The 21,929-nt window shown below is 50.0% G+C and overlaps 1 long non-coding RNA gene across 1 annotated transcript; it reads right to left on the reverse strand.

The window, feature by feature from the left end:
- Window positions 1-1,195: 1,195 nt before the first annotated feature.
- LOC134944835 (uncharacterized) lies at window positions 1,196-10,917 on the reverse strand. The gene is made up of 2 exons (XR_010181964.1): window positions 10,603-10,917; window positions 1,196-3,673 (listed from the first exon to the last, which is right to left on the reverse strand). It is a non-coding gene; the product is annotated as an uncharacterized LOC134944835 (long non-coding RNA).
- Between the last annotated feature and the right edge of the window lie 11,012 nt (window positions 10,918-21,929).

The raw sequence follows: 21,929 nt of genomic DNA on the forward strand, positions 1-21,929 counted from the left end.
ACTGTAGCCATTATTCTGTTGTAGATTTATCTTGTTAGCTCTGTAGTGTATAACTTGTACTGTTATCCCCTTTCAAATAATCCACTGTGGCCTTAGAACCCAGCAGTTAACTACAAATCGGTGTTGTGTCCTCATTTCCCTGCTAGGGTTTAAAGTGTATTTAACTGTATAAGGTTTTAAAGTGTATTGATAAGGTGTGTACGCATAGCGGGTACTTTAAACCTTCAGCGCTGCGTAAGGGTTAAGGTGTATCATCATTACAGTGCTTTGCGGCACAAGGTTTAGAGTGTTAGAATAACATTGCATTGCATTACGAATAAGGTTTAAAGTTTATTAAGTGTGTGCGAACGCTGTGCGTACTCTGTACACCCAGCGCGGCGTGTGTACGCTAAGTACGTACAACGTACGGGACTCTGCACGCAAATAGCGTACAAAGTGCGTAGCGTGTATATTAAGTCTAGCGGCCGTAGCGGCTCCATGGTAAAAGTGTGTTTAAAGGTATAGCCTTATGGTTCAAGATAATATCGACATTGTCAGGGATAAGCGGTGTCAGGGGAGAGCTGTGTGAGGAATAAGCAGTGTCAGGTGAGAGCTGTGTGAGGGATAAGCTGTGTCAGGGGAGAGCTGTGAAAGGAATAAGCAGTGTCAAGGGGAGAACTGTGTAAGGTATAAGCGGTTTCAGGGGGAGGGCTTTGTAAGGTATAAGCGATGTCAGGGGAGAGCTGTGTCAGGGATAAGCGGTGTCAGGGAGAGAGCTGTGTGAGGGATAAGCGGTGTCTGGGGGAGAGCTGTGTGAGGGATAAGCTGTGTCAGGGGAGAACAGGGTAAGGGATAAGTGGTGTCAGGGGGAGAGCAGTGTTATGGATAAGCTGTGTCGAGTGGAGAGCTGTGTGAGGTATAAGTGGTGTCTGGGAGAGCTGTGTGAGGGATAAGCAGTGTCAGGGGATATCTGTGTAAGGGATAAGTGCTGTCAGGGAGAGAGCTGTGTAAGAGATAAGCGGTGTCAGGGGGAGAACTGTGTAAGGGATAAGCGGTGTCAGGGGGAGATCTGTGTTACTGAGAAGTAGTGTCTGGGAGAGAGCTGTGTAAGGGGTTGAAAGGATTTGACCTTATTTTTTTTAACCCTCGATGTGATGGCCTTACAGACGTCTGGAGTGTAAACTTTTAACCACAAGGTACATGCACAGACAAGCAGTTAAAATTCACACTGTTTATTATAAAGTTAACAAGAGTATATAAGACAATGCATATGGGTGGAACTGACAAGTGTAAAAGGGCTCATTGGCTTAGGGGTAGGTGCCTGGGTGGGGTACGTAGGGGTGGTTAATACTTGACATAACATAATTGGATATAGCAGTTGCCAGGCAGATGTTATATATGTTGCATCAGACGAAACTTAACAAAGGATCTTTTAGTAACACACAGAAGTAGAAAAAGCAGGTTTCATCTAGTAGAGAGCTGACCTTGGATGCCAGACCCACACAAGCCTGGTATCTGTATGAGAGACAAAGGCATCTAACACAGGGCAGCAGCATCCATTGCAAACACATAAGAGTTCATAAAGCATGTTTTAACCCTTCACTAGGGAAATAGAAATATTCACTTTTACACTGTAATTATTATAAGGAAACTGATCATATAAAAAGTAATATGTACAAAGACAGAAGAGGTAACCCTTCAATCCCCTCTTAGAATCATGATTATTATATGACATGATTCTTGAGTGAGGCTCCTTTCTTGTTTCTCCAGTTCTTGAGATATTGGACATAATCGTCGGGTCCCTTACTATCAGAGGAGGTGACAGGACTGGTGGTTATGTCATAATACATCAGGGCCTTATCAATGCCTTTGGAGGTAAGTTTCTTTCCACAGGGAATTACACAATAAACTATAATGCCTACAAGAATTAAAGTTACAAGTATGAATATGCTTATTTGCACAAGAGCCAGTTTCCAATTTTCAAACCATCCAAAATATTGGCTCCATGGGTTATCAATACCTGAATTTTTCTTAAGTTCTATGGATAAGGTTTCTAACTTGTTTATGGCTAAAGTAACCTTACCATTGGGACCAGTGTTGTCAGGAATATATGTACAACAGCCTTCCACCTTACTAATGTAAACACATGTACCGCCTTTTTCTGCTAGGATCATGTCAAGGGCCATTCTATTTTGGAATGTCATTTGGGAAGTGGCTTCTAGCTGTTCAGCTATACCTTTAAGAGCATCTTTGGTATCATTAACAAATCTTTGTTGATTATAATATATATAATTAATCCAGGCTACGTTTTTATTTACAGTTTCCCACATATGTAATAAATGTCGCCTAATGATCTAGTTTGGTTGACTAAAACAGTTGTTCTTTTATTTGCACAATACCCTGGTGGGAAGGTTTTTAAATTTCTCCCTGTTGTGGTGTTAGATGTATAACAAGTGTAGTTTCCAGGATATATGGTTATGGTGCTTCCTGGGTTGGGATTTTTTGACAATATGGGATATTCCCTTTTCCACATTTCGCACTGACTGTCATTTGTTTTGGTGTCATTAAAAAGGCTGAAAAAAAACAATTTTCTTGTTCTAGGGGTATATTAAGGGGCACTGTACCTAGGTGGGGCCTAGATTTGCCACAGACATAACAGTTGCTTTTATTGTGTTTGTTAGCACTATACTTCATCCATTCCAACCAAAAATTAATGTCAGAGAAACCAGTTTCAATAGCTAGGGTGTCTTCAAAGGTAGGGTTAGTAATAGCCACCATATCTTTAAAAGTGGCAATATGGGGCTTTAAAGGTTTGTTTTGGGGAGCAATTTTAGGCTGGTATTTTGGGTTTTTATACATATCCCATAAATAAAACATTTGCCTTGCACTATAATACCCTGCTTGCCACCATATACCAAGTACATAAGTCTCATTGTCGCTTCTGCTAGGGTTCATTATGTTTAGTCTAAACCTGTATGAATTTGGGCCTTCATCCATCTTATGAATGGATAGTCTAGAAAGTAGGGGTACTCCATATTTGCTCCATCTATTCTTTGCAAACGATGGGCCATATTTCCAATCTACTCCTGTATTCCACCCCACAGCTTCCCAGGAATTACAATTAGATCCATAATATCTATTGTCATAGTACCATTCGTCAGTAACACAAATATATACTGTCTCAGACATTCCTGATTTCCTCCTTTGTTGTATATAATATTTGTCATCAGCAATTTTGGGGAACATAAAATAGTCAAGGATATATGTGGCTACGTGTGTATTGGAGGAATTGTACCACAAGGTGGGGATCCCATTAGTCTGTGTAATATCAACCTCACATATTGTGTGGTGAGTGAGGGCCAGTAGGGCTATCAAGGTAGTCCCCAGGATAAAGATAGGGGACAGGTTCCTCATCTTCTTCTGTTCTTCTTTCTTCGCTAGGTGGGAGGTCAGGGCTGTCTGCCCCGGTTCGTACCTCACTGGAATCACTTGCTTCCCTCTCTAGGTCTGGTCTAGGAACCTTTTTTACTCGGGATGCATGGATCCAGGTAGGACTTTCCTCTGTCAGGACTGCTGTTCGGGTAACTGCTACGACCTCTGTCTCTGGACCATAGGTGAAGTCTCCTGGGCTCTTGTTCCTGGGGAGCACCTTCACCACGACTCTGTCTCCGACTTTAAAGGGGTGTGTAGGTTCCTGTGGATTCAAAAGGGTTTTTACAAACAACCTCATGTTCAATTTCATTCAGTTTTGTTATCAGGGACCTGACATACTCTTCTCTGATAAGTTCTAGATCTCCCTCCTGTATTACTAATGGTTTCTTAGCCCAAGGTGTGGGAAAAGGCCTGCCCATTAGTATTTTAAATGGGGAGTAACCTAGAGTTTTCTGTGGGGTATTCAAGATGCTGGTGTTTAGCTTTATTAGGGTTGTTCCTGAGGCAAGTGATGCATCTGCTAACATACTGGTCCACAAGTGATTTGGCATTAGTAACATAAAAATCACTGGTTAGTAGGAGGAGTGTTGTGGCTTCACCACGGTGACCAACACCACGGCACTGGGCAACGAGCAAAGGGGCACTGGACTGGGGTATACAGGGTTTCCCCTCTTTGCAGATTAATCCTGATTTAGGATTTTTTCTGCAGAATTGGGTAAGTCCAGTCGGAGAGATCAGTATTAGTCGCAGCAGCTTGAAGTTGAGTGAGCAGATGGACGTTGTCAAGGGAGGGACATGCTCTAGTGAGTGCAATGAGTTCTGCAGCTTGCGCGGACTGATAAGGTATTGGTAGGGTTTCCAACACAGTATCAGGGAGGGTGACAATGGCATAGCCAGCCTGGTATGTATTGTCATTGGGCCTACTACAGGAGTCGTCAACAAAAACAATGTCTGTGCCTGGTATGGGAACGGGAGACATGTCAAGTCTGGGAGAAGTTTCAGCTTCAATGGAAGCAGCACAGTCATGTAGGTCGGGTGGTTCATCCTCGGGACCTTTCAAGCCTAAAAGGGCATTGAGAATGGGTGCAGGGCCAGAAGAACCAGCAGTGCACTTAATGGTAAGGGTAGGGTTACTCAAAAGGAGTACTTCATATCCACTAAGGCGTTGTGCTGACATGTGCTGTGTGTAAGCCTTTAAGTATTGCCAGGACATCATGTGTGGTGTGGAGTACTGTGATGTGGCCTAAAGTGAGGGTAGTGGCCATTTCTGCAACCATTGCACAGGCTGCCAAAGCCCTGAGGCAGGCAGGCATACCTTGCACAGACACTGGCATGACTTTGGAAAAAAAATGCCACGGGGCGCAACTTCCCTCCATGAAACTGTGTGAGCACCCCCGCCATGGTTTTACAATTGTCCCTTGCATATAGATGGAAAGGTAGTACATAACTGGGGAGGCCAAGTGCCGGACTTTTCATCAACATACATTTTAAACTTTCATATGCAGTTAACATTTCTTGTGACCATTGTACAGTTTTAGGTTTGTCCTTCAGTGTGGCTTGTCTCAAAATGTTATCACAATAAGAGCAATCAGATATCCACTGTCTGCAGTAATTTACCATACCCAGGAAGGACAGTAGTTCCTTCTGGGTAGTTGGGGTGACCAGGCCCAATACAGACTGTATGCATTGTGGACTGACTTTTCTCTCTCCCTGAGTGAGCACAAAACCTAAGTAATCAACATGCTTTTTACACCATTGCATTTTTATTTTGGACACCTTGTGTCCACATTCACAAAGCCAGTTTAGTAATGAAACACCATCCTCTCGGCAGGCCTCCTCAGTTTTACTACAGAGCAGCAGATCATCTGCATACTGTAGCAGGACTGAACCATGGTGAGGTTGCCAGGGCCTCAATGTGGCCTGGAGACAACAGGTGCGTCAATAATCTGCACCAGGTAAGTTGTTTACCCTCAAAAGAAAAGGCAAAAGTAATTGTGTCTGTGAATCTACAGGTATGCTGAAAAAAAGGCATTCTTCAACACTCAGAAAATCTGTAAGAGAAGAACGCAGCATCTGTAGGGATTGCAGAAATGAGTGAGTTTACATCTGGAACAATTGGTGCAATTGGGACAATTAACTGATTGATCGCTCTGAGATCCTGTACAAATCCCAAACTACCATCAGCTTTGGCAACAGGGTTCACAGGAGTACAGTATGGTGATACAATATGTCTGAGATACCCTGTTGTAAGAATTGCTGTATCATGGGGCGGAGACCTTCTATCTTTTCTGGTGAGAGGGGGTATTGCATAAGTCAGAACACAAAACACTGGCTGCTGCACCGCTGTCCACTAAAAAGGAAATTTTACTTCCATTTATAATAAGTGGCAGCAGAGGTGAATCTCACTATGACGGGAGAGTTGAATAAAGGCTGGGATACCCTCCTCCGGGCCCCGTCAGTGCGCGGGGTCTTTGGAATGTTCCCTGACTGCGGGGTTGGTTCTGTCTGTCAAAGCGTCTGGAGCTCTGATAGTTATGAGTGGGCGCAGGTTTCTTTTTACAAGCTACAGCGACAGGCAAAAAAACACAGGCAAAAAAAAAACTTCCTTCATATGTGTATAGCTGCGTCCTTTGCAAGTTTTGCGTAAATAAGATATACAGCCATCGAGGGTAATGGTGGGCTTGGGACAGTGTTTTACTATTATCTAAACTCTGGGTTATTGGTGCGTTAGGGATAGAGCTAGTGGACGCACCCTCCAGCAGTGAAGTTGGAAGCGATCCCATTTAGTGTGAAAGGGTTACTGCTGCCAAGAGATTTGTGTCTCTGAGCGCAGGATACATTGGAATGCAAAAGGGGGGGGGGCGAGAGGGATTTCAAAGACTTACAATTCCTCTGCAGCTTCGCTTCTGTGCTATTGGAAACTGACATTTTTTCTTAAATCTCCATATAGAAAAGGTAATTACTGCCTTCCCGTAGGAATGGGTCCCGTCCTGCTTTCTCTGTCCATCCCGCTAAATTATCCACCCATGGGTTAACTAAATAATACTCTGAGGTAGAGTTACGGGCAACATACATCCTGCATGTCTCACCAGGGAGGGGCGGGGGATATGCAGTTTTTTTACTCTGACTAGAGCCCATTGTCAGACAGTAATATAAATCAACAGTACAACTTTTAAAAGAAAATTATCTAAAATATACGACACTCTACTTATACATAGGTCCCTCCCATAGTAAAAATGCAATCTACACCAGCTTTCTACGCAATTTCCACAACAACCCACAACAACTGTCTATGCAATATCACAACAAAAATGCAGTTTACAAAAAAAACCTTCTATGCAATTTCACAACAAAAAGACTTTCTATGAAATTTCACAACAAAAAAAATGCAATTTACAAAAACTTTCTATGCATGCATTAGCTAACACCAGTTAATTAGTCATTGACAATATCACAATATTATCTGTATAATGAGAACATGAAATCTTTTGACGGGTACGCTTACCTTCGTACAAGATGTCAGAAAAAATACAGCGTTTTAGACAGGAAGCAAGAAAAGTGTTTGAGTAAAGATATCTGGCAGACGAAAACTTACCAGCCGTCTGGACCAAATATAAGAACTTATCTCACTACAAACATACAAAAATATATAGGCGATCAAATCGGGGTATTCTCTACGTTACGTATAGACTCCCAGGTCTATTTTAAGTATCCCAGATACTAACGTCTTTGGAGAAGTGCGCTCGGACCCCTGGTCCCTTCTCAGACGTATCTTTAAGTCCCAGACATTAAAGATTCTATGGTATCCCTGATACCTGTTTTAAAAACTTCGTAATATTAAGTCCCGGACTTAAATATTACCTTGTCACGTGTTCCCGGAACACTGACACGGATTCAGCTTCAGTGTATGACCGCAATCCCGCATAGCAAAGACAGACAATAAATCTTCTATCTTTATTATTCGGGGACGATCACTGAATCCCGGACATAACCCCCAGCTGAAAGGATTTGACCTTATTTTTTTTAACCCTCGATGTGATGGCCTTACAGACGTCTGGAGTGTAAACTTTTAACCACAAGGTACATGCACAGACAAGCAGTTAAAATTCACACTGTTTATTATAAAGTTAACAAGAGTATATAAGACAATGCATATGGGTGGAACTGACAAGTGTAAAAGGGCTCATTGGCTTAGGGGTAGGTGCCTGGGTGGGGTACGTAGGGGTGGTTAATACTTGACATAACATAATTGGATATAGCAGTTGCCAGGCAGATGTTATATATGTTGCATCAGACGAAACTTAACAAAGGATCTTTTAGTAACACACAGAAGTAGAAAAAGCAGGTTTCATCTAGTAGAGAGCTGACCTTGGATGCCAGACCCACACAAGCCTGGTATCTGTATGAGAGACAAAGGCATCTAACACAGGGCAGCAGCATCCATTGCAAACACATAAGAGTTCATAAAGCATGTTTTAACCCTTCACTAGGGAAATAGAAATATTCACTTTTACACTGTAATTATTATAAGGAAACTGATCATATAAAAAGTAATATGTACAAAGACAGAAGAGGTAACCCTTCAGGGGTAAGAATACCTTCTAACATTTGAAACATAAAAATCGGTATAAATTATAAAAGTGGGCATGGCCATGGGTAAGGGGGGTATGAACACGTCCCTTTTCCTATACTTTTAATGGAAGTCTGTAGAGTCAAAAATCGCTACAGATCATAAAAAAAAGTTGTTTCAGACGGAGAGCTGTGTGAGGGAAAAGCGTTGTCAGGGGGAGAACTGTGCGAGGGATAAGCCGTGTCAAGGGGAGAGCTGTGTTACAGATTTACAGATTAGTAGTTTTAGGGGAAGAGCTGTGTAAGGGATAAGCAGTGTCAGGCGGAGAGCTGTGTGAGAGATAAGCGTTGTCAGGGGGAGATCTGTGTGAGGGATAAGCGGTGTCAAGGAGTGAGCTGTGTTATGGATAGGTAGTGTCAGGGGGAGAGCTGTGTAAGGGATAAGCGGTGTCTGGGAATAGAGCTGTGTGAGGGATAGGTGGTGTCAGGGAGAGCTGTGTAAGAGATATGCAGTGTTAGGGGGAGAGCTGTGTAAGGGATAAATGGTGTCAAGGGGAGAGTTGTGTGAGGGATAAGCAGTGTCAGAGCGTGAGCTGTGTGAGGGATAAGCAGTGTCAGGAGAGAGCTGTGTGAGGGATAAGCAGGGTCAGGGGTGAGCTGTGTGAGGGATAAGCTGTGTCAGGGGAGAGCTGTGAAAGGAATAAGCGGTGTCAAGGGGAGAACTGTGTAAGGGATAAGCGGTGTCAAGGGAGAGTTTTGTAAGGGATAAGCGGTGTCAGTGGAGAGCTGTGTGAGGGCTAAGCGGTGTCAGGGGAGATCTGTGTGAGGATTAAGTGCTGTCAGGAAGAGAGCTTTGTAAGGCATAAGCGGTGTCAGGGGGAGAGCTGTGTGAGGGATAAGCGGTGTCAGGGGGAGAGCTGTGTTACGGAAAAGTAGTGTTAGGGGGAGAGCTGTGTTAGCAATATGCAGTATCAGGGAGTGAGCTGTGTTACGAATAGGTAGTGTCAGGGGGAGAGCTGTGTAAGAGATAAGCAGTGTCAGGTGGAGAGCTGTGTAAGGAATAAGCGGTGTAAGGGGGAGAGATGTGTAAGGCATAAGCGGTGTCAGGGAGGATAACTGTTTAAGGGTTAAGTGATGTCAAGGGTGAGCTATGTAAGGGATAAGTGGTGTCAGGGAGGAGAACTGTGTAAGGGATAAGCGGTGTCAGGGGGAAAGCTGTGTATGGGATACACAGTGTCAGGGAGAGCTGTGTGTGGGATAATTGGTGACAGGGGAGAGCTGTGTGAGGGATAATTGGTGTCAGGGAGAGAGCTGTGTGAGGGATAAACAGCGTCGGGGAGAGCTGTGCGAGGAATAAACAGTGTCACAGGGAGGGGTGTAGTATGGTATGCCGGCGGCCGGGCTCCCGGCGACCAGCATACCGGCGCCGGGAGCCCGACCGCCGGCATACCGACAGTGTGGTGAGCGCAAAGGAGCCCCTTGCGGGCATGGAGGCGCGCTAAGCGCGCCACGCTATTTATTCTCCCTCCGGGGGGGTCGTGGACCCCCATGAGAGAGAATAGCTGTCGGTATGCCGTGTGTCGGGATCCCAGCGCCGGTATACTGTGCGCCGGGGTCCTGACATTCGGCATACTGAAGACCACCCCACAGGGAGAGCTGTGTTACAGATAAGTAGTGTTAGGGGGAGAGCTGTGTAAGGGATAAGCAGTGTCAGGGGGAGAGCTCCATGATGGGGAGTGCTGTGTGAGGTGGCCTTATGTGTACAAGCTGCGCTATAGTGGCAGGGGATACTATTGTGTAGTGTAACATGAATTAGGGGCATGATAGAGGAAATTTAAGAAAAAATTACTTCACAGAAAGGGTAGTAGATAAGTAGAGTAGCCTCCCAGAAGACGTGGTAGAGAATTAGACAGTAGAGCAATTTAAACATGCTTGGTATCGGCATATGAATATCCTTAAAAAGAACTAAGGTTCAAAAAGGGTTAAGACTACCTAAATGATAACAATAAGGTGCAGACTAGATGGGCCAAGTGGTTCTTGTCTGCACTCAGATTCTATGTTTCTACGTTACTGTGGGATGTAACATGAATATGTGGCAATACTGTGTGACGTAACATAAAGGTCACTACTATGTGGTGAAATATGGATTTGGGGCACTACGTGTAGTATAATTAGAATATGCTTGTGCTACTGTGTGGCTTCATTTGAATTGGGGGGTACTATTGTTTGACATTGCCTGTTCCTTGTGAATCCCCACATTTTTTTGGGAGCCATGCACCTTCAGTGCACATTGTTCCTTTGAGGAAGTATGGTAGGTAGGACACAAATTTATAGTTTAATGGGGGGCACTGAACACCCTAGCACTGGCCTTAGCCCAACAAAATAGAAGGTTGATTTAGGTGGTGGGGAACTGAGTTCCACCACCTCTCCAGGACCACTTTAAGCACTGGACTGACATTGACAAAACTTTGTGCATTCGCTGTATTGTGTGGCAGACCATAGACTTAGAGTGTTAGCCATGCTTTGTGATTTTTCTTAATTTTCTTCTTTAATACGTTACTTTATATGTAAGTATACTGAAGTGTATGAAGCCAGCGGCCGTGTAAGTGAATCACTGCTTACCTCCGTCCGGACACACGCTCCTCCCGCGCAGCGTTGATTTCAGAGGACGTGTCTTCAGGACCTCCGCCCAGAACTTGCCGGCTAAAGGGAACAAGAAATACTCTCACTGCGGGCCCACTTCCCTCTTGGCCTGGGGATCAGGGGCACACCGGGGGTGGCTGCGACGTTCACCGATTAGGTGAATGTCATCATCGGCCCGTGGGCCTCAGCTACCCAATCGTCACCCATTTGGCACTTGCGCACCGAGGTGGGAGCGAGCCCGCTAGGCCTAGCGGGATCCCGCGACCGGTGCTCAACACGGACAAGGACACACACTCACAAATAATACTCACGCTGGTACTCTTGTCAACTTGCTTGATACGCCACTCCGCTCCTGGGGAAAAGAATGACAGCAGCCTCCCTACAACTAAACAACGGCTAACAACAAACTGAGCCTAACTATTATGAACTGCAACAATTTACTGGGACGGCTACTTCACCTAATCACTAACAACAGGTCAAGCAAACACAAGAGTAATGCGAGTATAATATAAATGGAGGGTACCTTACCATCCGGTCCGGCGCAGGTTCTGCCACCTCGCCCTAGTGGTGACCAACTCTCCACGGCTCTTCCCCGCCCTGGGAGTGTACGCAAGGCGTGAGGGTCAGCCGACCCTCCGTGCCCAGCCTACAATGTACCCCACCCGAGCGGCCGCACAGCTCGCTCGCGGAGGTGCACAAAAAGGCAGGGCCCCGCCCGGCTTGAGAACACCCCGATGGCCTCCTTAGTGGGTACCGTGGGATGACCCGAACGTAATACCCTGGGTCACCTTTGATCCTCTACCCCCGTAGTTTACTGGGTGCTCCTGTGGCCCGCAGGCCTACGGCCCGTTATGCCCCGGGCCTAATGCCCGCCTGACTGGGTGGCTGATGAGAGTGCGAGCCTAACGCCCAGCACCCCAGTTTAGAATGGCCGGGTCTGGCCTTACAGGCCGCGGGCCGGGTGGAGCCCCGACTGCACGCGGCCTCACAGGCCCAGACGCGCCGACCTTATTGCCCACGGGCCGGAAGGGCCCGACTAACTGGCCACAGGCCGAGAGGGCCTGACTATGCCCACGGGCCTAGCGCCCGATCACCCGGTGGTCTAGGAGGAGGCTGGAGACTCGGCACGAGGCCGCTTACCGGGCCGTAGGGAGAGGCCGCGGTGGGGAGCTTCGTTAGCTCTTTTGCCTCCCACACACCGCGACACTCTCCTCCGGGACTTCCGGTGGGCTCCTCTTCCGCAGTCGTCCCGACGCCTTCTTCCCGGCCGTCGACAGGCTCTCCGCGCTGGGACCTCTTCTGTCTTCTGCCTCCTGGCCGTCGCTGCCGTCGCCGCTGCCGCCGCCTCTTCTCCTGGACCACCGCCGTCTTCTTTCTTCTGTTCCTTCTTCCTCTTCTGGAGCTCTTCTCTGCTCCGTCCCCGGCGCCGACTGGCCGCTCCCGCTCCGCCGCGTCTGTTATAAGACGCTGGGAGGGGGCGGCGCTATGACGCGGCGAGCCCTGATTGGCTCGTCGCGGCATGCTCTGATTGGCTGACCGGGCGCGAGCCCTGATTGGCTCCCGCCCGGCGCCATCCTCGCCCGCGATTGGAGGGGCTTGAATCCCACCGGATGCAAGCCCCTCCGCACTGAGGACCCGCCGCAACGCCGCCGCTGACCGGGGGGAACGGGGGCCAGCGACTTCCCCCGTCCCCGCGTCCCGCTGCCCTCTCACATTTCCCCCCCCTGTTTCCTTTGTAGACCCTACAAAGATGCGAGCTGCAGCCCACTCGAAGTTTGGGTCCGCGAAACGGGGGGACGGCACCCCAAGGGTAGTTCGAGTTGAACGCCTGGGTAGGGTTGCTGAGGTGGGGACGGGAACCTCTGGCACAGAAGTCACCAGTTCACCACTCGCGGCTGACTCCCCCGATGGCGGAGGGTCCGAGGCCCCTTCAGGCGGCGGAATCCACCAATCATGCTCCTCCGTTCCCGGAGTAGCCCCTGGGACTGTCTCCATGGGGAGCAGGTCCTCAAATAGGCAGGGACGCAGCATGTTCCTATGTAAAGTGCGGGCACGCCCACTCCCGTCTTCCGCCTTTACTTCGTAAACGGGGTTGTCAGGAGACACTCGCCGCTGCACGATGTATGGCATCACCTCCCATCGTTCGCTCAATTTGTTTCCAGGACGTTTCTCTCGGACTAACACTCTTTGTCCCTCCGCGAATGGTCCTCCTAACGACCTCCCGGGGCTAGGGTGCAGGTTGGACCCGATGTTCCCCGCTGCCATCTCCCGGGCGAACGTCAGTCGGCGTCTCTGCTCCTCAATCCAACCACTGTGCGTCCACTCTTCCTCCTCCGCCGGTAGGGACAGATCGAGGTCCTGTAGGTCCTTCTCTGGTCGGCCGAACAGCAGGAAATAAGGCGAGAACCCCGTGGTCCGGTGTACTCTGTTGTTGTATACCCACACCAACTCCGGAACAAAGTCGGGCCAGCGCCGCTTCTTGTCAGCCTCCAAGACCCGCAGCATTTGTAGCAACGTCCGGTTGAATCGCTCGCAGGCTCCATTCCCCTGGGGGTGGTACGGGGTGGTCCTTGATTTATTCATGCCATAGGTGCGACACAGCCGCTCCATCACCCGACCTTGGAAGCATGCACCTTGATCCGAATGGAGGCGCTCCGGGCAGCCGTACCTTCGGATAAAGTGCTCCACAATGGCCTTAGCCGCCGTGTCGGCAGTCTGGTCCATGGTAGGGACAACCACTGTAAATTTGGTGAAATGGTCGGTCATCACGATGGCATACTGGTACCCACGCACCGACTCCCCTACCAAGACATAGTCCACCATGAGGAGTTCCAGGGGTCTGCTGGTCCGAATGGTCTGCACTGGTGCCCGTTGTTCGCCACTTTTGGTAACAGCACACCTCCTACATGTCTGACACACGTTCTCCACCAGGGTCTGTAAACCCGGGACGAAGTACTGCCGGCGGACCCATTGCAGGGTCTTCTCTGTGCCAAAATGGGCGCCCTCTTCGTGGGCATCTGTCACCAGACCACGGGCCAACTCTCTGGGGAGGACAACCTGCCACACCCTCCGGAGCTCATGCTCGAGATAAGCCTGGCGGCACAATACCCCTCCTCGTACGGCCAATTGTTCCCACTGACGTACCAGCCTCTTGCCCCACGGGCTAAGCTGCAGCCTCTCCGCGGCGGACGGCCAGTGGTCCCGCTCCTTCCACCCTCGCACACACCGCACCTCCTGGTCTTGCCCTTGTGCCACAGCCCAATCCGGCAAGGCCTTCTGTAGTAGGATCCCGCGTGTTGCCCTGGGCCCGGTCGGGCTGGGGGTCATCCTGGTAAGGTCAGGGATCTCCTGACCCTCTCTCTCTTCGTCCGTGGGCCCCGTAGGTAGCCCTACCGGGTAGCGGGACAGGGCGTCTGCATTGGTATTCGCCTTACCCGGCCGGTACCGGATCTTAAAGGAGAATTTGGCCAAGCGTGCTACCCAACGCTGCTCCAGGGCGCCCAACTTAGCCGTATGCAGGTGCGACAGGGGGTTGTTATCTGTGACCACTTCGAAGTCGGTGGCGGTCAGGTACTCTGCAAACTTCTCGGTGACCGCCCAGACGACTGCCAACAACTCCAGCTTGAACGAGCTGTAGTTGTCAGGGTTCCGCTCCGACTCTCGGAGACTCCGACTCCCATATGCGATAACTCGCTCCTGGCCCTCCTGCAGCTGGGAGAGTACAGCCCCCAGGCCTTGGTGGCTCCCGTCGGTGTACAATATAAATGGCTTGTCAAAGTCAGCATAGGCCAGCACGGGGGCCTGGGTGAGGGCTTGTTTAAGCCCCGTGAAGGCAACCTCCTGTGCTTGGTCCCACGCCACTGCCCGATTCCGCACATCTGTGGCAACACCTCGCAACAGTCCATGCAGGGGGCCTGCAATCTTGGCAAAGTCTCGAATGAACCGCCGATAGTAGCCTACCAGTCCCAGAAATGCCCTCAACTCCGTCACATTGCCCGGGGTCCTCCATTCCTGGACTGCGGCAATCTTATCGGGGGCGGGCCGCACCCCTTCCTCTGAGACTACATGGCCCAGGTATTCCAAGCTGGACTTCAAGAGGTGGCACTTCCGTGGTTTCAATTTGAGGCCGTATTGTTCCAATCGCTGGAGTACTTGTTCCAACCTATGCAAGTGTTCCTCCAGGGTGGGGGCGAACACTATGATGTCGTCCAAATAGATGAGGATTGCCTCGAAGTTCAAGTCCCCGAGACAGCGCTCCATTAAGCGCTGGAACGTGGCCGGTGCATTGGAGAGCCCGAAGGGCATTCGACAGAAATCAAAAAGCCCCATGGGCGTAACGAATGCCGTCTTCGCCTGATCCTTCTCCGCGACGGGCACCTGCCAGTACCCACTGGCCAGATCTAACGTGGAGAAGAAGCGCGACTTCCCTAAAGCCGCCAGCGACTCTTCAATGCGGGGTAACGGGTAAGCGTCCCGGACGGTGCAGCTGTTCAACCTCCGGTAGTCCACGCAGAATCGGATGGTCCCGTCTTTCTTCTTTACCAACACGATGGGGGCAGCCCATGGGCTCTTACTTTCCCTGATGACGCCGTTGGCTAACATTTGTTGGATCATGGTCTTGACCTCCTGGTACAGCTTCGGGGGAATCTGCCGATAGCGCTCCCGAGCAAGCAGACTGTCACCGGTGTTGATCTCGTGCTCTATTTCGGTCGTGTGACCAAAATCCTCCTCGCTGCGGGAGAACGACTTCTGTCGTGCCCACAACATTTGCTTCACCCGGTCCACCTCTGCTGTACCAAGGCCCTCCAGTGATACATCCATCTGGTTCAGGATCACGTCCCCGTTCCACTCCGCGGAGGGTTCCTGTTTTTCCTCAAGGGCGACGGCCAACGTCCAAGGCTCGCATGCGTCCGGCTTCAAGGTAACCCTAGGGCCGGGTTCAATGCCACCCTCGGGGATAGCCTCTAGATGGGCCAGCACCGACCTGCCCGGGATCTTGATTGGTGAGTTTCCCAGGTTGCACACCCGCAGGGGTACGGTGCCATTCCGTACAACCGCTACGGTTCTGGCCAGCAGCAACCCGGCCTCCACTTGTCTGAACCAACAAGGTTCTATCACAACTTCCCTTCCTTCCAGCCGCTGCTGCGCACGGACGGGTACTTCCAGGACCACCTCCTGTCTCGCTGGGATCCTCACCCTTTGGTTATGTCGTGTCTTTATCAGGCCGAGGGGGCGCCAGGCTTCCATGGAGGCGGTCTCCTCGTTCCGCTGGACGACCCTCTGGAAAGCTTGCTGCACCGGCTTCTGCACACCCAGATACTTCCAGTACTGGGGGCCCTTATCGTGTACAAGTACTCGATCGAGACTCCGTAGGATGTTCATCCCCAGAATCACCGGCCCATGATGAAACTCCTCGCCACTCACCACTACGAACCCCTTCTTTCCAAGGGACTGCCCATACACCTCCACCTCAATCCACACGACCCCTGTCATGGGAATGGGAAGGTTGTTTGCGGCCACTAGGGTTACCCAATTCCCGACACTGGTGGTCGTGAGATGGGCATAATCTTCCCTAAACCGCTTCTCGGACATGGTGGACACTTGTGATCCGGTATCCAAAAGGCAACGTTGATCCCTCCCTCCTAACCTCGCCACTACCGTGGGACACTCACCGAACAAGTCCGATGAGTTGACGACGTCTACTTGGGCGCCGCCTTCCCCCGCGGTTTGTCCCGTTACCGCGAGGGACCTTAGTTTAAAGGTCTCCTACGCCCCTCCCGTCCGGAGCGGCGCTCCGGGCAATCCCGAGCGAAATGTCCAGGCTCCTCACATTCCCAACACACCAACTCGCGGGGTCCACTCGGGCGCACCTCCCCTCCCCGACGTCCAGCGGTCTCCGTCTCCTTTTTCCTCCGAGGGTTCTTTTCTTTGGCCCGATCCTCGTTGTCCCAACCCCTCCTTTCTGGGTCGGCGTCGCGGCTTTCGGCTCGTTCCACCCTCTGCCTTAACTGGGACACTTCGTCCTGGACGAGAAGGAGCGTGGTGGTCAGCTCCTTGATGCATCCCTCCAAGGGACTAACTTCTGGCGCCCGGACCCTATCTATCGGTTGAGTGGGTGGTGTAGACACGGCGCTGGAACTGAGCTCCGCGTTCTCTTCTTTCTTCAGCGCCATCTCTAACACTTCGAAGAAGGTGAGTTCGCCATCCCCATCGACTTTATCCTGGAGGTAGTTCCGCAGGGACCTGCTCCTCAGTCCACCAATCAAAATACCTCTCAAGGTGGAATCCGGGTCCCCTGTCATCAGCTCCTCATCTTCCCTCGTCTGGATCTCACCCATGTACTCCTGGGTCGCGTTCGCGAACTGAGAAATCGTCTCATCTTCCCTCTGCACCCGCGCGAACACACGCTTCTTCAGCGTGGTGGTGGTGGCCTTCTCCCCATACACGCCCCTCAGGATGGTGAAGACGTCAGCCAGGCTCTTACGAAGCCGCTCGGGGCGTACTCTCACGGTCTTCCGGGCGTCGCCAGTCAGGACTTTCAACGCCAAATTCACCTGTACCCGCCTCGGAATCTGGTAGAGGTCGATCGTGGTTTCCAACTGCTCGATCCACTCCGTCAAGGGCATATTCTGCCCGTCGAACTTGTCAAGGTGGTTGAGGGCCGCCCCGATGGGTATCCTGTCCCGAGGCGGATTGCTGGTCCCGTCCTTCACCTCCTCGGGGGACTCGTTACCGTCGTCCTCCGGCTTGTCCACTTCTCGATCCATCTTCTCTAAGGATCCTGCCGACTACGCCAAATGTAAGTATACTGAAGTGTATGAAGCCAGCGGCCGTGTAAGTGAATCACTGCTTACCTCCGTCCGGACACACGCTCCTCCCGCGCAGCGTTGATTTCAGAGGACGTGTCTTCAGGACCTCCGCCCAGAACTTGCCGGCTAAAGGGAACAAGAAATACTCTCACTGCGGGCCCACTTCCCTCTTGGCCTGGGGATCAGGGGCACACCGGGGGTGGCAGCGACGTTCACCGATTAGGTGAATGTCATCATCGGCCCGTGGGCCTCAGCTACCCAATCGTCACCCATTTGGCACTTGCGCACCGAGGTGGGAGCGAGCCCGCTAGGCCTAGCGGGATCCCGCGACCGGTGCTCAACACGGACAAGGACACACACTCACAAATAATACTCACGCTGGTACTCTTGTCAACTTGCTTGATACGCCACTCCGCTCCTGGGGAAAAGAATGACAGCAGCCTCCCTACAACTAAACAACGGCTAACAACAAACTGAGCCTAACTATTATGAACTGCAACAATTTACTGGGACGGCTACTTCACCTAATCACTAACAACAGGTCAAGCAAACACAAGAGTAATGCGAGTATAATATAAATGGAGGGTACCTTACCATCCGGTCCGGCGCAGGTTCTGCCACCTCGCCCTAGTGGTGACCAACTCTCCACGGCTCTTCCCCACCCTGGGAGTGTACGCAAGGCGTGAGGGTCAGCCGACCCTCCGTGCCCAGCCTACAATGTACCCCACCCGAGCGGCCGCACAGCTCGCTCGCGGAGGTGCACAAAAAGGCAGGGCCCCGCCCGGCTTGAGAACACCCCGATGGCCTTTCCCTCCTTAGTGGGTACCGTGGGATGACCCGAACGTAATACCCTGGGTCACCTTTGATCCTCTACCCCCGTAGTTTACTGGGTGCTCCTGTGGCCCGCAGGCCTACGGCCCGTTATGCCCCGGGCCTAATGCCCGCCTGACTGGGTGGCTGATGAGAGTGCGAGCCTAACGCCCAGCACCCCAGTTTAGAATGGCCGGGTCTGGCCTTACAGGCCGCGGGCCGGGTGGAGCCCCGACTGCACGCGGCCTCACAGGCCCAGACGCGCCGACCTTATTGCCCACGGGCCGGAAGGGCCCGACTAACTGGCCACAGGCCGAGAGGGCCTGACTATGCCCACGGGCCTAGCGCCCGATCACCCGGTGGTCTAGGAGGAGGCTGGAGACTCGGCACGAGGCCGCTTACCGGGCCGTAGGGAGAGGCCGCGGTGGGGAGCTTCGTTAGCTCTTTTGCCTCCCACACACCGCGACACTCTCCTCCGGGACTTCCGGTGGGCTCCTCTTCCGCAGTCGTCCCGACGCCTTCTTCCCGGCCGTCGACAGGCTCTCCGCGCTGGGACCTCTTCTGTCTTCTGCCTCCTGGCCGTCGCTGCCGTCGCCGCTGCCGCCGCCTCTTCTCCTGGACCACCGCCGTCTTCTTTCTTCTGTTCCTTCTTCCTCTTCTGGAGCTCTTCTCTGCTCCGTCCCCGGCGCCGACTGGCCGCTCCCGCTCCGCCGCGTCTGTTATAAGACGCTGGGAGGGGGCGGCGCTATGACGCGGCGAGCCCTGATTGGCTCGTCGCGGCATGCTCTGATTGGCTGACCGGGCGCGAGCCCTGATTGGCTCCCGCCCGGCGCCATCCTCGCCCGCGATTGGAGGGGCTTGAATCCCACCGGATGCAAGCCCCTCCGCACTGAGGACCCGCCGCAACGCCGCCGCTGACCGGGGGGAACGGGGGCCAGCGACTTCCCCCGTCCCCGCGTCCCGCTGCCCTCTCACATATACATATTCTATTTTGGCAAAGAAAATTTTTAAAATCTATCCACTCGCTACTTGCACTATCAGTCTCCTTTGTCAATCATAATATGCCCCAAGGTTGGGAGGATGAACTGTGTTTTGATGCATAGATAACCGACTATGGGGGTAATTCCAAGTTGATCGCAGCAAGATTTTTGATAGCAATTGGGCAAAACCATGTGCACTGCAGGGTAGGCAGATATAACATGTGCAGAAAGAGTTAGATTTGGGTGGGTTATTTTATTTCTGTGCAGGGTAAATACTGGCTGCTTTATTTTTACACTGCAAATTAGATTGCAGATTGAACACACCCCACCCATATATAACTCTCTCTGCACATTTTATATCTGCCTCCCCTGCAGTGCACATGGTTTTGCCCAATTGCTAACAAAAATCCTGCTGCGATCAACTTGGATTTACCCCCTATATTACTAACAAAATGTATTTTTCTGCAGCCATATAACTTCACAGAGCATTTCTCATTATTGAATTGAATTGAGCAGTGTATTTTACCAATTACACTGTCACCGAGGCCAGACTTTCCTTGATAATCACTGAATAAAACTCTTGCCGTACCTTATTCTATGTTCCGCAAACACAGATCCATGATTTCATCAAAATAAATGATTTAAAAAGAATCTCAGTGGTTCAGGAAATAAATTAACATCATAACATGATGAATAAAATAATAATGTATCACTGGAATGACCTTTTTTGTGAAAGTTAACGGTTTCACCTTTCCACTGAGATCATCAATTATTTGGAGCTGAATACGTATTTGTAGTTTGTATCCATTCTTGCATTGTACAAATTGGTACAGCAAGGATTGAAGGCTGAGCGCATCTGAGATCTTTACAAAGTATTAGCATTTTTGCCTATTGGTCATGAAAATTCTTACAAGCTAGTACAATCAAAAGCACTGATTGAACTTTAACATTAAGGGCACTTATTTTGATGTAAATGTGACTTTTTATTAAATAGTGATTTAAAAAAAATTATTTTATCAGTTTTATATAATGAAATGTCTTGACCAAAATGTTGATAATATAAGAATGATTCTGAATGGCTTCTTATGCTGAGTATACACTGGCCGATATATAAGCCATTCAACTGAATGGCAGATATATTGTGGGCTCGTTTGCTTGTGTATTACCCCTGATATGTCTGTGAATGATGTCATTCACATATACAGTACATCGCTTCAGCCCTATGATGACTGATATATTTGCAGATATATCAGTGTACCGCGCTGTGTGTATGGGAGGTCTACCTGTGTTACTCCAGCCTCAACCCTAGTCTCTCCAGCCTCCTGTGTCGCTCCAGCACCATCTGTGCCATGTCTTTCCAGCACCATTCCTGTATATTTAGCCTTCTCCCCCCCGTCTCTTACCCTCACCTCCTCATGTCTTTCAAATTTATCCCCAAGTGTCTCTCAGCCCTATCATCCTGTGCCTCTCCAGCACATCTCCACACGTCTTTAGCTCCATCCTCCCCATGACACTTCATCTCCATCTTCCCCAATCCGTGTCTCTCCGCCCCAGGTTAGCCCACACTTCCTGCTTCTTGCTGAGGCTGCTGCTCTGCATTGCAGGTGGCTCAGCTTTTCTCTGATCCAGTGGCACAATGTTATGATGTCACACACACTTCACTGGCACAAAAAAATATTATATTGCGCCATACTCATCTTTCTGCTTGTGGCTGTGCCCTACTGAATACAACAGAAGCACAGGCAAGAGGGATATCTGAACTAGACTCCAAAGATACAGTACCTCAGGGACTCCTTGGAATCTTGGGTCCCAGTACAAATGTCCCCCTGGTACACCCCTGACATCAGGCCTGCATCTAGAAGATTCTGTAGATTGTCACACCCTTCAGTAGGTGACACAATCTCTTGTGCCACAGCTCCATTGACTGGTTGGAGTAATTGCACAACACTTCTCAGTGTCCAGATGTAGACGTGTTGGCACCTGGTTGCCATTGCTATAACGTCCTCTTCTGTTGTACATAATGAGTTGCCCGATGCAAATTGAAACTTGTATCCCTTCTTCTACAGTACACTGATGGCAATCAGATTGATTCCCAGGTCTTGCACAAATAGTACATCTTCTATGTCTGTGACAATTGTTGCACACTTAATCTTCATTTACATGATCACATGAATTTAACAGCTTGAAACAACTTTTGTACCAGCAATCTTTATATTGACTGTCAACTACAGTTAACCCTGATGTATTCCTTTTATCACGCAATCACTTGGTTTACACAATCTGCAGTCTGAGGCCTTATGCGCTACCTTGTGACACTTGAAGCACTTGTACTATGGATTTTAGGTTTTATGCCAGTCCTTAGCAAGGCAAAATTCTCAGCATTGGTCTCAACTGTTATGCTCTCTTGAAACTATACAGCTTGGCCTTTAAAATCTCTGTTGAAAGTATTGTAGTATAAAACTACAAAACTACAACTAGGAAATAATAACCTATTGTATGATTTTGCAGCATCGCTGGTACAACCTCCTCACTGTCTACTTGAATGAGATATACATAATTTTATCATTCATATTCTTTCATACACTCAGGTTGATTGTCCTCATTAAACTTTTGATTTCATAAGACGCCTGCAAAACCACACACATATCACGTGCACATGTTTTCTCATGGTTAATGGAATACATGTTCTTTTCTACAGATAAGCCTA

The sequence above is a fragment of the Pseudophryne corroboree genome, chromosome 7 (assembly GCF_028390025.1).
Source record: "Pseudophryne corroboree isolate aPseCor3 chromosome 7, aPseCor3.hap2, whole genome shotgun sequence".
Taxonomy (NCBI): domain Eukaryota; kingdom Metazoa; phylum Chordata; class Amphibia; order Anura; family Myobatrachidae; genus Pseudophryne; species Pseudophryne corroboree.